Source organism: Ambystoma mexicanum, chromosome 6p (assembly GCF_040938575.1).
Source record: "Ambystoma mexicanum isolate Mex_15411 chromosome 6p, UKY_AmexF1_1, whole genome shotgun sequence".
NCBI classification, from domain to species: domain Eukaryota; kingdom Metazoa; phylum Chordata; class Amphibia; order Caudata; family Ambystomatidae; genus Ambystoma; species Ambystoma mexicanum.
Genome location: NC_090935.1, coordinates 1,085,210,736 through 1,085,228,783, shown reverse-complemented (window position 1 = coordinate 1,085,228,783; position 18,048 = coordinate 1,085,210,736).

Genomic DNA, 18,048 nt, shown 5'->3' with positions numbered 1-18,048 from the left:
AACGCTGGTGCTGGTGGCCCACCATGCATAAGGATGCTTATGAATATGTCAGCAACTGTTCAGTTTGCGCCCAGTGTAAGAACCACAAGGGACAACCCGTGGGCTTACTCCCACCCATGCCCCGACCACCCAAACCATGGAACACAGTGACCATGGATTTCGTCACCGACATGCCACCGACAAAAGGGTATGACATGATCTGAGTGGTGGTAGATTCCTTCTCCAAAATGGCATGCTTCATTCCTTGCTCTGGGATTCCTTTGGCTCCTGTATTGGCTGGTCTGTTCTTTTGGTCTGTGTTCTGCCTCTTCGGCCTTCCTTCGATCCTGGTCAAGGATCAGGGTTCTCAGTTTATCTGGCGAGCACTCACAAAATGACTAGGCATTGATGCACGTTTCTCTTCCGCTTACCACCCTGAAACAGATGGACAAACTGAACGGGTCAACCAAACACTCGAACAGTATTTACGCTGCTTATCCTCGAATACAAACAATCATGGGACCAAGTTCTGCACATCGCTAAGTTCGCCTATAACAATGCTCCACATTTCCTCCTCTGGTTTCCCACCGTTTTACACCCTATATGGTCAACATCCCTGTGTCCTGCCAATTCCCGACTTCTCTACCTTACTCTCCCCTACGGCTGATGCTTGCTTTAGGGACCTGAAAGCCATTCAAGCACAAGCCCTTACTAATCTCGAGGAAGCCCAGGCAGTTATGCATTGTGCGGCAGACAGGAAACGCTTTCAAGCACCTTCCTATGTTGTCGGCGAGAGGGTGTGGCTGTCTACCAAGCATCTCTGCATTCCGGGCTGTGGGAAGCTGCTACCCTGTTATGTGGGTCAGTACAGGATCTCCCGTGTCATCAATGCTGTTACGTATCACTTTTCCTTGCCTGTCGCATGGCGCATTCACCCTGTTTTTCACACCTCTCTTTTGAAGCCCTGTCCTCCCGCCTCTAGGGTCATTCTGCCTCCTTCATTTATTCAGCAATGTCAACCAGGGGAATACAGGGTTCATGCTATCCTTGACTCCCGAATCAGGAGGGGTTGTTTGTATTACTTTGTTGATTGGGTGGGTTTTGGCCCTGAGGAAAGGTCCTGGGATTCAGCATCCGATGTGCACACCCCTCTCCTAGTGGCCTGGTTCCATAGGGATCACCCTTCTTGCCCAAGGGGATGTGGGCCTTTGGGGGGGCTCTGTCACGCATTCTACACGACATGCCACTTCTAGTAGACGTCATGACACCTCCAGTGCAAATCATGAACCTGCTAGTACACAGCTCACACATAGTACTCGCTTACCATTCCAGGCAGCAAAGTGGGGACCGAGGTGCACGGTGCCTCCATCACTTTCTAACAATGAAGCATGCTTCGATACTGCAGTGGCATTCATGGAGGCTTCAGCCACGTTGGCAGTTGCCTTGGAAACTATGCAACGTTCATGCTACACGGCTACGATCGTGTTACCTTGGCAACGGCATAAAGGAACGCCGGAAACCCTAACCGACTCTTCTCAGCTGCGTTCTAACCCAGCTCATGGTGTTTCTCAAGTTACATCAAACCTTTGATATTCTTGGATTGTGACCAGGGCTCTGCTTTACAGACTCCCTTTTGGCAGCTCCGCATGGACGATGACTTTATCTCGGCTAGAATCATTCATACTGCTACAACCTCGGAACGGTTCCACGGACTGCCTCTTGTATTAAAGATTTTGCCTTGGCGCCCTGGACATGTGAACTGAAAGTTTGGCCTCGGTTTATGCTATCTGGACTGCCTTTGGAAATTCAGTTATCTGCTCTACGCACGCTCATACTCAGAATCATCATCTGAGTTTCTGTTTGGTTCCACGTTAAGTGCCTTCTAGTACCAGGTGTTTCATCTGCTGGACCTTTATTTGATTACCACCTTGCACCGCCCCATTGGGGGAATAATCAGGTATACTGTCCACCATCCTACACTTACACATCTTCCCCAGCATTCTAACTGGTAGGTGTCAGTTTTCTAGTTTCTTGATTGGATTTGGGGCACGTATTGTACACGTGATTGTATCACTAACTCCCTGTTTCCATTGCAGCTACCTGGGGACCCGGTGTATTGTTCCAGCCACCTGCGGCTTCAATAACCGGTCAGCGAGTTTGTATCAATCTCGCTGACTGGTGCTTGAGGACGGAGGTATACATGGGGCCTCATTACGAGGAGCGCAGTAAAAACGGGGTCATTACTGGCATGGAGGAACTAGTGGGTCCTTGCTCGTATGACGCCGCTAATATTGGGTGATTACGAGTGCACGAGCATGCGCGAACCCCCATGCCGGTGATGGCCATACCGGCATGCCGCTAAAATCCCTCCAACCCCCCGATAGTGCCATCAAGGGACTCGCCGATACCACCTCCGTCTAGGAGGAACCCCTTAATACTGACCCGGTAATAACAGCATGCAAATACCGGGCTCGTAATACAGGACCCGGAAGTAACGTAACCACCTCGGGAAATGCGCAGGCCGCCATCTTTAAAAACACAATCCATTGCAATCCTCTCAAACCACCACTTGTGTTCAGGAGAGACCAGTGCCAATTCCTTCACCATGTCAAAGACTACCAGGAAAACAACCCCCTGCCCGCGCAAAAAGCATTTTTCAGATGACGAACTGACCATGCTGGCAGACACCCTTGCCGCACATGCAGACGAGATCAACCTGCAGAACCTGAAGAGTGAGGTGCAGCAGCGTAAAAAGGAGATCTGGGAGGAGTTAGCCCGCAAGGTCTCGGCAGTCGGCACCACCCCACGGACAGTGAAGGACTTCAAAAAGAGGTGGGAAGACCTCCGCCTCAGGGTTCGGAATATCCTGGCCAGCAAGAGGAGGGATGCCATGGCTACAGGCGGGGGTCCCCACTCACCTGCCAAACTGTCACCCTGGGAGGAGATGGCAAGCACGTTTATTCAGATGGAGTCCATCGAGGGATTTGGGAGATGGAGACGGGTGCCGCAACATCTGCTGATTGAGGTGAGTGACCCTTCAGATCCCTGTAGGTGAAACCATGACGTAGCACAAGTGATGTGGAAGAGAGTCTAGTCAAGGCAATGCATGTCCCAACACACACACCAACATATCCTTGTCCAGATGGAGGGCCAAACCCTGCCACACTGAAATGCATGCTGAGTGCCAATCCCATTACCAACACACAGCCAACACACACGGACTGTACCCATGTAATACATCACACAAACCCAAATACAATGGCAAGCCACCTGCCATGCCAAAATGCCCCCTTCAAACTACCCTGTGTGACACACCGGTAAGATATGAATGCATGATAAATTAAATACTCCACAGCACCATATAATTCATCTAGCATGTAACACCATCACTGATGCCCTGCATCTCTTCTACCCCCCCAGGCACCGATAGAGAAGAAGCCAGCGAGGATCCAACCACAAGGGCATCCACGTCCTGGCCAAAGACAACGGCCACCAACAACACCACCTCCGGGGCAGCCTCGCAGCCAGGGCTTTAAGTGGGGTAAGAAATCGAGAGGGGGCCCTCATTTGGGGGCGTGGTTTCTGGGAGGGGCGTGGCCTAAAAAGCACGCAAATCGTAAGGTCTGCACACAAATATATATACATGTTATATATCTGTGTGCGTACCTTACTATGGTTTGTGTACTTTGCAGGCCATCTTTTCTAAACATAGAAATATGTTACATATGTTACATATTTCTATGTTTAGAAAAGATGGCCTGCAAAGTACACAAACCATAGTAAGGTACGCACACAGATATATAACATGTATATATATTTGTGTGCGTACCTTACGGTTTGCCTAGTTTTCAGGCCATGTTTTCGGGTTTATAAAAGATGGCTTTGCAAGTACACAATTCAAGCCATCTTTTATAAAGCTTTCACTACGGACAAAATTGTCTGTCCGGAAAGCTTTATAAAAGATGGCTTGAAATGTGTACTTTCAAAGCCATCTTTTATAAACCTCGAAATATGTCGACGAATCCCCAGGTTCGCCGAGGGTTAAAGACGCCTCGGCGACCTGGGGAAACAAAGGAACAGTAACTGCCTCTGGTGACCTCTCGCGCGAGGGGTCACCAGATGCAGTTACTATGACTGACAGAAGTGGCAGCCAGTCACAGCATCGCTGTGGCTGGCTGCCACTTCTGTCAGATCGCCTGACTTCATGGCAGGCGCATGCATTATCCCGTCGCGGCTGCGGCCGCGACGGGATAATGCATCCTGCCAATGTTGCGGGCGGTGGGACGGGGCCCCGGCAGGGCCCCGGCTCAGCCCCACTTTTTGGAGACTGCCGGGGCCCGGCCCCGGTAGGCCCCGGCCCACTTAAAGCACTGCTCGCAGCCCACACCAACACCAAGGGCACCTGACACCGTGGACACTGAGCTGGCTACAACAGTGGAAGGCGAGGCCGTTGACACACTGAGCAGCACTGACACTGCAGTGGAGGAGTATGTGGACCAGGATAGACTGACCCATGTGGCATGTCCACACTCCCCAAGCCCCGTGTCCACCCCCCAACCCCACACTCAGCCCTCACCCACCTGCAGCAGTGTGGATCCCTTGCTGCATGATTGTGACCTCAGCAGCCTCCCCAAGGACAGCACTGCCAATGCAGGCCTGGTCACAGCACCCTCGACCACTGCTGCTCCCACCAACAACATTGAGGCACGGCTAGCGAGGGTGGAGGCCAGACAGGACTCTATGTTGGACCTGCTCCGACAATATGTTGCGGATGGGGAGGACACGAGGCGTGGAATTGCCCAGGCCATCGCGGCGTCCACAGCCACCATAGCAGCGAACACAGCCGCCGTCAATGCCTCTGCATTGATGTTGCGAGCCGGTCTGGGGGCCGTCACGCAGGTACTCACCTCCATCCTGCTGCACATGCAGCATCTACAACCCGCACCAGCCGTGCGAATCACCACGGCCTCCACCCTATCCACCACACCCGCTTCCTCTGCACCCACTTCCTCTGCACCCTCCAGCCCTGTGCGTCTACAAGACGGAGTGCCAGGCACTCAGAAATGCAGCCCCCGGACATCAAGAAGTCCAAGAAATAGTGCTGGACAACTATGGGAGTGGCTCAGATGATGTAAGCGGCATATGGGTGTTTTAGGGGGAGTTCACTGGGGTGTTTTGGGAGTTCACTGGGGGGTTTTGGGAGTTCACTGGGGGATTGGGCAGTGTTGTACTTTCTTCGCTTGATATCAATACACCCGTTATGTTAGAAAACATTCAATGGCTGGATATTGTTCATTTCGTGTGTATCCATTTAATTAGTGACGGTGTACGGTGCCTAACTCCCCACATTCCCTGTGTGCATGTCCACATGGACACAGTGTACAATGTGTCACTAACACATCTATCAACGTCCCTGTGGGTCAGAAGTATTTGTCAATCAGTGATTGACGTACTGCACGGCCATCCTGTGCATCACGTACTGGCACGGGTGCTGCTTCTCCTCCGTCTTCATCCTCCGTCTTCATCCTCATCATCCTCAATCGCTGCATGCATGTCAATGTCAGGTGGCAGTGATACATTTCTCCGGACGCACATGTTGTGCAGCATTACACAGGCCATGGTGATCTTTGCCACCGTCTCAGGCGCATAAAGGAGTGCTCCACCAGACCTTCCTAGGCAGCGGAACCGCGCCTTCAACAGGCGAAAGGTCTGCTCAATCACAACACCGTGTACGGGTATGTACCCGATTGTACTCCTCTTCATGGCTGTTCTGCGGGTTCCGCACAGGGGTAAGTAGCCACGGCTTCAAGGGATATCCTCCATCACCTGCAAGCGAATACAGATAGGTCTATGTGAGTCACTCTGAGCTGCCACCTTCAGGATTCACAACCATGGCCGCAGCTATTTGCTGTCGACCTGCACATGTCCCTGTACGTATGCACGAATATTGTTTAGATGCATTCTATACTACAATATGGCGTGGTAGTCTGGATGGCGTTGTACAGAGGATGCAGGGTGAATTCATGAATGCTGATGCGGATGTACTGTGGTTGTAGGAAGATGTTTTCCCTCCCAATTTTGCTGTGTATACTACACTGTGCATGGTCTCACTAGCCACATTGGCACAGTTGCAATCATGTTTAGTCATGCATTGCTTGACATACCCATGGTGGCCAGGTTGTGCATTTTACAAGTTGTCATTGATATACGGAATTGGTCAAATGTGTGCCAGTGATGTGTAATGTTGGGGTTGGGAGGTTCAGTTCAGGAGTGTTTAGCTCTGTGTGCATTCTCCACTCACCGTCCATTCCCAACCAGGTGGAGTATGAATCCCCCCATTCCCACCCAAGTGGAGTATGCATCCCCCCACATTCCCACCCAGGTGGAGTATGCATCCCCCCATTCCCACCCAGGTGCAGTATGCATCCCCCCCATTCCCACCCAGGTGGAGTATGCATCCCAACGCATCACTACCCCGATGCACTGCCATGGGCCAGTCAGGCAACTCACCAAGCAGCCAGGCACGTCGTCCGGCATGTCGCTCCATGTGACGGGGTAGCGTGGAGTTACGCAACACCATGGAATCATGTGTTGATCCGGGAAATCGGGCGCAGCAATGCGTGATGATCTTGCTGGAGTCACATAGCATCTGCACATTGATGGAGTGGTATTGCTTGCGATTGCGGTACACGGCCTCTACGGCATGGGGGACTACCAATTCTACATGGGTGTAGTCCAGGGCACCAACACAATTGGGCATGCCTGCCAGTGCATGGAAGCCTACTTTGTTGTCAGCTATCTCCTGGGCAGTCCGTGGTAGGGATATGTGGGTGCTAGCATGCTTCAGGAGTGCATCCAGCACTTGGTTCAGCATTCGTGAAAATAGTGGTTGTGAAATGCCATGTAGCAGCCCCACTGTGTGCTGGTAGGTGCCTGTGGCAAGGAAGTGGAGCACAGACACCACCGTTAGTAGGGGGGGTGGCAGTGTGTATTTCTGAGGCTGACGATGCCGTTGTGTATCATGTCCACTATGGTGGTGATGGTGTCCACGTCCAACAGGTACAGGGTGTGGATCTGCTCAGGGGTTAGATTGAATGGACTGGGCCTGATGCGAGGGATTGGTGGCTGCCTACGAGATACTACTGGCTGCACTGGTGGTAATTGCTGGGCCTGTCTCACGCTGCTTCTCCTCCTGTGTCTCCTCTGTGCTGCCTGTTGTAGCAGTATACGCTTGTCCTCCAGCCCCATGATTGCAACAGCTAGTGGTATCATTGTGGTGTAGGAAGGGGTGTGGTGTGTGGGTGTACTCCTTTTATACTGGGCCAGGCTCCATTGACTCCACCTGTGGTGATTGTGTGTACCTGTGGCAGTTGGCTTGAGTGCAGGTTGCTGTTTACGGGTGATCCGTGATGCTAGTATGGCCACCATTGTGCAGGCCCTAATTACCGCCTTTGGGATGCCGGTAATTGCATGCCCGCATGGGTTGTGATGTCCTCCTATTACCGGCATCCCAGTATTGACTCCACGAAGGGGCGCATGTACGTGCGCATGCGGTATGAGGGGGCACGATACGGGCGGTGGCGGTATTGGCGGGTTGTCAGGTCGTAATGCCCTGGACCCGTTAACAATGCCGGTATTACCAGTCCGCCTTCCTTTTTTCATTACCTCCATTCTCGTAATGAGGCCCATAGTCTATGCAAGAATCAGTTTTGACAGCTGTTCAGGCTTCAGCCCCCACACCCCTGAAATGTAAGTGGAGCAGCAGGGCTTCCACACTTTCTTTTTGTTATGCAGAGAGGGGAGGGAAGCCTTTCCTGAAACCTACAGCTTTTAAGACTTTCCCCACCTCTCTTCTTAACAAAAAGCAAGTGCACACATCAGCCCCCTCCCCTCGGATGTCAAAGAACACATACCATTGTCAGATGTTGTCTTGCATCTGTGGGAAGGAGGCTGCTGAGGTGCGCACTTGCTTTTTGTTAAGCACAACGGGACGGAAGTCTATCCTGAAACTGGTGTCATTAAAAATGTACTGTTCGTGCAGAAAGATATCTTTGCACAAACGCAGCAAAACTTTACAGCTGATAGTTTCAGGAAAGGCTATCCTCACCTCTCTGCCTAACAAAAATCAAATACACACATCAGTCCCCCTCCTCCCGCACGGATGCGAGCCAACATATGTGTCTGGGTTGCTGTTGGTACTCTTGTTTAGAGGAGAATTGCGTAGCATTTTGGTGCTGGAATGCCGAAGGGCAGGACAAAGACTGATATGTTTGGGATATTTCTTCTCTGTGAAAGATAGTGAGCTAAAGACTCTGGGTAAGTCTCTCGTAACCAAGACTAATGTCTGGCAGAGGGACTCCCAGGACTCCCCTTGTTAATTTGCGAGCAAACATTTAACAACATATGTGCTCTTTCACATTCGAGGGAAGGGGGCTGATGTGCGCACTTGCTTTTTTTTGCTAAGCAGAGAGGGGAGGGAAGCATTGTTGTATGTTAGATCAATATGCATCTATACATGTGTGCAAGGAGTGTGTATATGTATTATGTAATGTGTGTGTGAGTTTGAAGGAGTGCATGAAGAATGGGGGACTGGGTGCACGTGTGAATGAGCGAGTGTACGTTGAATCGGGGGGTGAGTGAATGGTATGTTTAAATGAGTGAGTGTATGTTGTGTAAATGTGTGTGTGTGTGCGCTCTTATGTTTAATGCTGGGCAGAGAAGCTGATGTTGGGGCATAGAGGGTAGGAGTAGGGGGATTGTGAGGGTGGGTTGGATTTGGAAGGGTGCTGGTACACTGTACTACTGTCTGGTCCCTGTGAAGGGTGAGAAATGTGAGGCGGACCACTTCCAAAGTTTTCTCAACAATTTTATTTTAGCATAAGGTTGGATGAACGCCTCGCTATCCCTAACCTGATGAGGATTTCCCTGCCTAAAAGAAACTAAAGGAAATACTCTAACAAACAAAATCTGTCCCTCACACTTATACATACATGAAATAAACAAGGAATCCTATATTGCAGTTCAAAAGAACAATGATTGAATTTATGAACACAGTGGGCCTCATTCCGAGTCCGGCGCTAACCAATGGCGGTAGTAGCGCCTTGGTCGGCACCGGAGCCCTACCGGCACCGCCCTGGTGAAATGGGAAATTACCGCCCTATTCCGAGTTGACCAGGGCAGTAATTTCCCATTCCCCAGGGCTCTTCCCCATTCCCAAATGAGCCCCCATAGGACTCAATGGGAATGGGGAAATTGCAAATAACGGTGACCGTACTTTACGGTCACCGTTATTGGCTAAAAAGCCCCTTTGCGCCCTCGTCCCTAACGCCTGCTAAAAGCAGGCGTTAAGGACGAGGTCGCAAAGGGAACTCGGAATGTGGCGGTAAGGGATTACCGGCACCGGTCTCGTTAACGGTGACCGGTATCCCTTACCGCCATACTCGGAATGAGGCCCAGTATCTTTTCCAAACCTGAGCGTACTTCCCTTCCCCGGGTTCAAACGCACTTCATCTTCAAAGTTCAAGACAGAACAAAAGGAAATCCTGATTCGCAACAAAAGTTCCAACACAGTTCAATGTTGATTCAACTTGTTAACATAAAATTCCAACACAGAAGATGTAAGTCTTATCTTCTTCTTGCAATACATTCTCAGTTCCTCAATAGCAACAATGATTGTCTTTGTCAGGTTGATTTGCCACTTTAACAACTCAAGAAATATAATATCTCTGTAACAGCCTTGCTTGGCTCTTTCTTCCACTCCACAAACAACATAACGTGTCAAGACCACCTTGGAGCACTCTCGCAATTGGCCTACTCCCCTGCCAAACCTAAAAGTTGACCATCAAGGTATACTCCCATGCCCGAACAGCTTTTCACTATTACAAGTGTTTTTGTGGTCAATGTCAACTGATAGGAGTTTACAGCAGCTTCATAGCATTCATCAAATTGCATCTTCCAAACCTTTACCAACTTTTCAAGGAAAACCAAGACTCACATTGATGCTCTTCAATACCTTTCCGCACCTGATGCTCCTTTACTTCTGGTAAACTGCTCCCATAAGGGCACCTCTTTGGCCTCTCGTGGCTTCCCACTGTACAAGCGATCAAAGAATTCTACGGATAGAGTCTCTTCCTGTCTCTCCCCTGGGTTTGGCACTGCAAGTGTATCCCAATTTGTACCAGATGTTGTATACAATATGGGCAACACGTTTTAGAGTGTATCTACTTGGCATTAAAACCCTGTAGCTGTTGGAAATATTGTTTAAATGGTGGTTCTCTTGGATTCACTTTTTCTTGTCTTGTCAACTCTAAATAAAGTCGCCTCACACTTTCAAAATTACAATCATTTGGCTTTGATTTGAGATGGTTTTGCTGCTTTTCCCTGGTTTGACATTTAGATCCAACTTGTGAATCACTTCCATTCACAAAGGAATACTGCCGTGGCTGTTTTACAATAGTTCGATAGTTCAATAGGTATTGGTAGCATGTGACTTAGAGTCACACGCGCGTTCGGCTTCTTTCTACCTATACTGCTTCTACGCAAGTGCAATTTACTTGCCGGGTGCCTGCTTTCACTATGCAAGCAGGTACAGAGCACTACAGGGTCACTAAGAAGTGGTGGACTCACCAGATCAGACACGTGCCTCTGTTTCCCTTGCTGATCACAGGACTTCAGCTATTGTGGCTCCACTCGATCCGGCAAACCACTTTGGTAAGTCTGCCTTTGTCCACACCACTTTCAGTTGGAGCGTCTCCTGCTCCTGAGGCTCTCAGGTGAACGACAGCCACCTGAGACTGCCTACTGCATGTTTCCCGCTGTGCCACCTCTGCAGATCAGGTCACAAGGGGGAAAGCTTTCCTGTAACATGCTTTCCACTGCATTTCATATTTCTCTCAGGACCGGCAGTTGATATCTGCTCAGCAATGGTCACTGCGTCTTCTCGCTCCTCCAGCTTCTGCATGGGATGCCATCACAAACCACGCTGCTTCTGCTGCAGACTTCTTCTACTCTCACCCTCAACGGCAAGTCTATGGCCTGCACCTGAGGAGGCCTTTTAAGACTCTCAGTCTCCCTCGGGTGTGGGTCATCTTCTCTAATGAAATGACCACTCCTACAACATTGTGCCTCTTCATTCCTCTTTTTCATACCAGTACTTTTGAAATTATGGGACATGAAGCCACAAAAAATAAAATCAGAGTTTCTTATTTCTGCTGTTTTACAGTAAGCCATTAGAAGAGTGGGGCTTTGGGGAAAGTTGAACAAGGGGGGGGTTTTCCATTTTTGCTGAGCTACTTTCCCCCTTATGTGATTGTCCCGCAGAACACCATGCCCAGGGTCGGTATCAGAAAGCGTCTGCCTTTCCATGGCCACATGAGAAGGGTCCCCGGCCAGGTTTTCAGGGGGAATCATTGCTGATTCATCACATCACCTGGGGGTCGCTTTTGCTTGAAGGGTGATGCCTGATTTGATACCTTGGATTTATGTATAAAAATTTCCAAAGCAATTAAATGTGTATGTTATCTTTAAATCCAATCACGTGGTTATTCTCCCTGGCATATTGCACTTAATTGGGCCCCACTCCAGGGAAGCCATGGGATTGAATAGAGGGGGTGGAATCTCCAAGTTTGCCACACCCCATTTCTGAAGTGGCCCCTCCCATCACCAGTTACCTCCCCCTAAATGTTGGTTTAATTGTGTCCCTGATCGCAGATCTTTTTTCTGGACTTCCATTTTCACAATCATATTTCCTTCCTCTCTTACTCCCATCCGACTTGCAGCTTTTAATGTTGCAACAGCAGCCACGATCCCCGCTTCTTGGGGAGCCGCATCCCACGCTATCATTGATGCACTTGTCTTCCCTAACTTCCTGATGAAAAGGAACTTCCTTTTCATTCTTTGCTGCAATGGCGGACCACTAGCTAATCCCTGTGGGCCAGGGCTGCTGAACACCCTGTTTTCCCTTCCCCTTCCTCCCACAATGCCCCATGGGAATTTTCCTTTCTGCCCACAAACCCCTGTTTGCACAGATTGGTGAAACCCACTTAGTATGTTTCTCACTGTGTTGTCCCGTCCAAAATGGTGAAGATGTATGAAAACGTGTGGTTTACATGTATCTGTGCCATTTTCCACTGTAATCTAATTGAGCATGATAGCAGGGGGTTTTCTATTGTGAAAACGTAACTGATATGGATTTGAAAGTGTCTGTTACCAAAGGAACACCTTGGCGATGAGACTGCAGCAAACATTAGCTGAGTGGCCCTTTCCTCGAGAGAAAAGGTGAGTGTTCTTGGTTTTGCAGGCCTTGATGTTATTTTGTTCAGCACATGTCCATGGTGGAAGGGGAGAGTGATGGAGCATGAATGATCAAACTAAGAGAGGCAACAGGGTTTGGGGTGGTTCTCGGAATGGACAAAAGTAGATGCAGTCTAAATCTATGGAAAACTTTGTGAAAATCTGCAGAAATTGTTTTCATACTTCTTTGGAGTCTGAACTTCCACAGTTGCAGAGGGGAAATAAGCTGGAGCAGTTCAAACATTTCAAAATCTGTAGGTAATTTCTAAAATCTGCAGAGAATTTTGAAAGTCTGTGCTTATCTTATTTTCTGTGGAAAAATGGTGCCCTTAGATTCGGACTGCCTCTTGAGAAAATATTAAGTTAAAAGAAATAGAAAGATCCAGAAGCAAGATAGTACATTCTTTTTTGCACAATGATCAGACCCCTACCATAAAATGTGCATTCTGGAAGCCATAGAACCTTAAAGGAATTGCGTTAGCACCTTACAGGACAACCAGGAAAAACCTAGGATGGAAAATCCCAGTAATCAAGGCGCAAAGAACTGAATCTGACACTACAGGGCGGTTGAGCTCAGGACACAGAAAATATATGCTTCAATCATGTGGAGTGGTAAAAATCTGCTATAACCACATCTCCAATCAGATTGTGGACAGATTCCTAATTTATTAGGAATTCATAGTTGCTTAGATAATCACCTGGGATGGACCCGGTGCCCACAGATAAGTAGGATGAATTCTGGAGTTCTAGCTTACTTCCTGACAGTAGAGATCTACCTAGGACTCCTGTGCAGAGTGTGGCACCCTTCTCCTTTAAAGGCAACCCTGCCCAAATGAGTCCAGTTCTGTTAAATCTGGTGCACCTGTCCTTCAAATGTACCCCGTTTGACCTTCTAAGGTAACTTCAGTACCCTACAAAAGAGAGAAATGCTGTGTTCTCTTACTGAGAAGATCACTGCATCAATAGTTCCTCAGTTGTGTCTGTATTTATCTTCAGCCAGTGGCTGGTCAGTCATGCCTCATTAGCCTAAGTACAATTCTTGAACTGGATGATGTCACTGAGACTTTGGATCTGTGGTAAGTCAGAATCAGGAGATGGACAAGGAATAATGTTATCTGAACTCTTTTATTCTTTCTTCAACATGAAAAGGCCTAACCTTTCCCAGCGCCTCTAAGCTCTACTCTAAAAAGAAACAAGTAAAAGCATGCTCCTCAAGATGTATAACATAAATGACATTCTCGGTTCAGAATCCTATTCTAACCTAGATTCTAGCCCTACCTCTACAAAAGAAAAACACAAATACAACCAAGACATAGTTTGGGCCGTTGCCCGCATAAAGGGAAAGCAGCTAGTTTCTGACCCCCACGCTTGTGTCACATTACCATAGGCCCCTTTCCGATGTGCACGGTCCCAAACATGCAGTTCATATTGTGAAAAACCAGAGGGTGTTTCACAACCCAGTCCGCAGGGATCCCATACTCAGGTGACTAAGGAAAGGCCATTGTTTTTGGAAGTGAGGGAGGATGACCTGGGTAGGAGGTCCTGAGGGAGTGGGGGAGAAGCACCTATTGGTGAGACATGGTATCCTCCTTTTTCCACAACTCATCTAACCCCCATCGCTGCTTAAATTATGGGAAACTACAGCTCCCAAATTTCCTCCCCACTTTATATTGACAACACTACTGAGCCGAGGAAGATGATGAGAGAGCCCAGAAAGATTACCTCTACTGACTCGCAATGCTCTGTCCCTGTAATGAGGCCAGGCAGAGTCAGGCACATAATCCTAACTACATACAACTGCCAATTTTAACACTCCTTGTCAGGATAAAATACGCACGCAGAGGCCCACTCTGAGCAGGCGAGGATTCCACACTTTCGTGAAGCCGTAAGCATTCTAAGACTGAAACCGAGTGAGTGGAAGAGAGAAGCCTTCAAGGTGCGGGGAAGTAGCTCGTGAACCTCGTGGGTGAACAGCATAGTTGGGGAGGAGCAGAGGAGGTGCTGGTAACGGCCATGACTGCAGCATGAAAGGAGTTGATGAAAGAAGACCAATTAACACGACAGGTGAGTTACCAAAGGCAACAAAAGCTTGGTGTGTGTTAAAAGCAAAAGCAACTGTAACCAAAAAGTTGAAGGTTGCGCATGTGCCGATAAAATCAGTAATGGAAAGGACAATTGCTGAGTTGTAAAAGGAAAGGATGCAAAAAAACAGTGGTCTTGCGAGGTGAAATCTCACATTATAAAGTCTCTGTGAAATGTTCTTAGTTAAAGTGTATTACAACGGGAATCAAAGTAAAGAAAGTAACTGCCATCCCGAAAGAAAGTTGAATAAGTAAAAAGCAAAGTGTGTGAACTCTGAATAAGCCAAGAGGGCAAAGTATATGAACTTTGAAAGATAACAAGAGGGAAAAGCTAAGAGAAAGAAATACCAGGAAGCCAAGAGGGAAAAACAAAGAGAAAGAAAATACAGATACCAAGAAGTATTGGTGTTGCATATGAACTTTGAAAGATGCCAAGAGGACAAAGTAAAGAGAGTAAGAAACTAAAGATACCAAGAGGTATTGGTGTTGTTTATGAATTTTGAAAGAAGCCAAGCGGGCAAACTAAAGAGAATAAGAATCTACAAGTACCAAGAGGCATTGGTGTTGCAAGATGAGAAAGAGTGTGGATTGTAGAATTGTTTAAAGAGAGGTTGAAGTGGTCAGTCAGAGGCCTACGAATGTTCCTTGCAGTTTCAAAAGTCTTCGACAGTGAAAAGACACCTAAGACAAAATGTGTGGAAGGGCACCCCCCACGAAAAGAAAGACAGGCTTGAACTTGTCAGAGAGAAGCCTGTGCAGAACTATGTGATAAAGTGAAAAGGTGAATAGACATGCTCGAGCCCCGCAGAGGGAATTCTGTGCAGAACTGGGATTAAGTGAGAAAGTGAATGTGAAAAGAGAGGCATGCTCAAGCACGGCAGAGGGAAGTGCTTGGTAAACTGTGGGAAAGTAAATGTCAACAGTATAATGGTGCATTTATGACAAGGCAGAGGAAGCCTAAGGAAGTGTTTGGACTACCAGAAGCTTGAAGCCCAAGGCTGAACCATTGAATTGTACCAGTAAGCCAATGTGTGCAAGACTGATAGAACTGTGCCATGAACTTATCCTTTTTAAGAAACTCTCAAGACCCTGTGGTGTGGAATGTGGGGAAGGGAGTTGTTGTTTAAGCCATTCTGACAGTTCCTTTTAGAGACTATTTTCTTTTTGAATTCCTTTAACACATTTGTCATTTTGACAAGGTGGGCAAGGTTCCTTTCTTTAGTATAGGCATTTTTATTTTGTCTAGACTGACTTGGAATTGTTTTGTTATTTGTTTAATGGTAGAGACTACTCCCATTCTAGAGTTAGGGCCAGTTAGGAATTCTACAAGCCCAACCAAGATACCAAATAAAGGTTTTTGAAACTAAACTTGTATCTACTGTGTCTGTCTCTACTACTTGATATCATGCCCTCCTTACATATGGTGTCACGTGTGGGGTACGATTCAGTTGATAAAAGTTGAAGACCCCATGTTGATAATTGTTTTACCACCAGTTGGGGAGAAACTCATTGTCGATGTTGAAGCTTCAGACCAAATACATACCATAAATGCACCTCTTTTCTAACAAGCTCACACCCCCATTACAGACCAAGATCTGTTTTTCCAGTCCCAACTGTTACTGAATACTTTACCTATTTCCCATGATCATTTTCAACAATGGGACAGTACAATCCTGAAGATAAGATCACCTCATACTTTTATAAGACCTAGTGCCCTGGAATCCGTCCTTAAAGGGAAACTCTTCCTCGCAGGTAGCTCCCCTTCCACCTCTGCCTTACCAGTAACAGACCTAAACCTTCAATCCGCTATACTCCAATCTGGTTCAGATACCGAAGAATTAGAATTTTTTTAAATCAATCCCAAAGAAGAAGAAGTTGGATCCATCTATTCCCCTTCAGAGTCAGGAGAAGAATCAGACAGAACTGTAATACCCCATATAAGTATGGCCTTTGTTTAAGACGCATTAGCCCAATTAGCGGCCCATCAGATACAAACAGAAACCCGTCTTCAGTCGGGTTTGGATCAGTTGATTGCCATTCATGCAAAACCCCTGTTGCTTCAAGGTATTCTTCAACCATACCTAGAAAATCAGGACTTGGGATATTTTATTCTCAACTTCGAGCGATTGGCTGTACAGTTTGGGTGGGTTGATAATTTAAAAATCTGTTACCTGGGTCCATTACTCAAAGGTGAATTACAAACCTTGTATCAATTACTTAATCTCAAAGGGGCACTACCTTTGCACATATTAAGGAAGGCCTCCTGCAAAGAGTGGGGAAAACTAGCAATTCTTATAGTCAAAAATAAAAAAAAAACAACAGACTGAACCCTGGAGAAACTCCCTTAAAGTTGGGGGCACACATTAAAAACACTGTTTCTCTATGGACTGCTAAAATAACTTTACCTGAACTGATAGAGCAGTTGGCCATAGAACAATTAATTAACTCTCTACCTACCTCCTTACAGAAAGCAGTCTTATAATTAAACAAGCCTACCCTTACTTTGGCCATTTACACAACACAAAGCTACTCAGATGCAAATATACATTTTTGATCTCTACAGACATTTGGTGAGAGAAAAGATCATAAGGGTTCCTCATGTCGAACACTGTTCGTATCGGAACAAGGGGGGGAAATCCTCCCAAGACTAGAGAATGGATTGGAAAGGATAGAGAAAAATCTGAGTTTAGACAACCAAAATTTAAAATCAAAGAAGAGGGAAAGAAAGATGAGTACAAAATATCTCAAGTCCAATTACCCACCTGTTATTCATGTTAAGAGGTTGATCACATAGCTAGAAGTTACCCCAAGAATCAGAAAGAAGAACCCATGCAAATAGGATGTTTGATGGGAGACGAATGGGAGGAACCAGAAGAGGATATTGAGTCTTTTAATGTATGTTTTTGTCATTCGCCTATTGAATTTACCTATGAAAAGGCTTCCATTAATGGAAGGATAGTAAATGCTTTGGTAGACTCAGGAAGCAAGCAAACAGCAGTCAGAGCAGACCTGATTTTGCAGAGAGATCTTGAAAATCAGAAATTGCTCAGATTTACATGAGTACATGGGGATAATGAAATATATCCCAAGATACTCATATCTATTAATATTAGAGGAAGGCAAATCATTATGCACTCAGTCATTATACCAAGAATTCCAGAAGAGGTAATTATTGGTAGGGATTTTCCCAACTTCTCTACGTTGATACAGGATGTTCCACCACAGCTCCCTCAATGTTCCCCCACTAAAAATTGGCAATCAGACTTTTTTCTCTTCTTGCACCGAGATAGGATTGGTCAAAATATCCAACCAATATGCCAAATGTCCCTTCAACTGGTAGCAAAGTCTTAGGGGAAAACTATATGGAAAACCTGAGGGAGTTTCCATCTCTGACACCAGGGGATCTTCAGTCCCTTCAGAATAGAGGGGGGTGCTTAGAGACCAGAAACAAAAAAAATCTCAGGCAAGACATAGCATAAGAAGGGTAAGGAAGACCTATCAGATACCATAATGGGATATTTGGCAGAGCATCCTGTTTAAACTAATCATTCTCCCCTTATCTGGGTAAGTCAGCGAAGGGAATCCAATCTACGGGATATTCGATGGTTTCTGGGCTTAAATCTATACCGTTTCACAGTAGAACACCGGAAAGGTAAAGATCAGAGCAACGTGGATTTTAGTTTCATGGTTCCTCTGT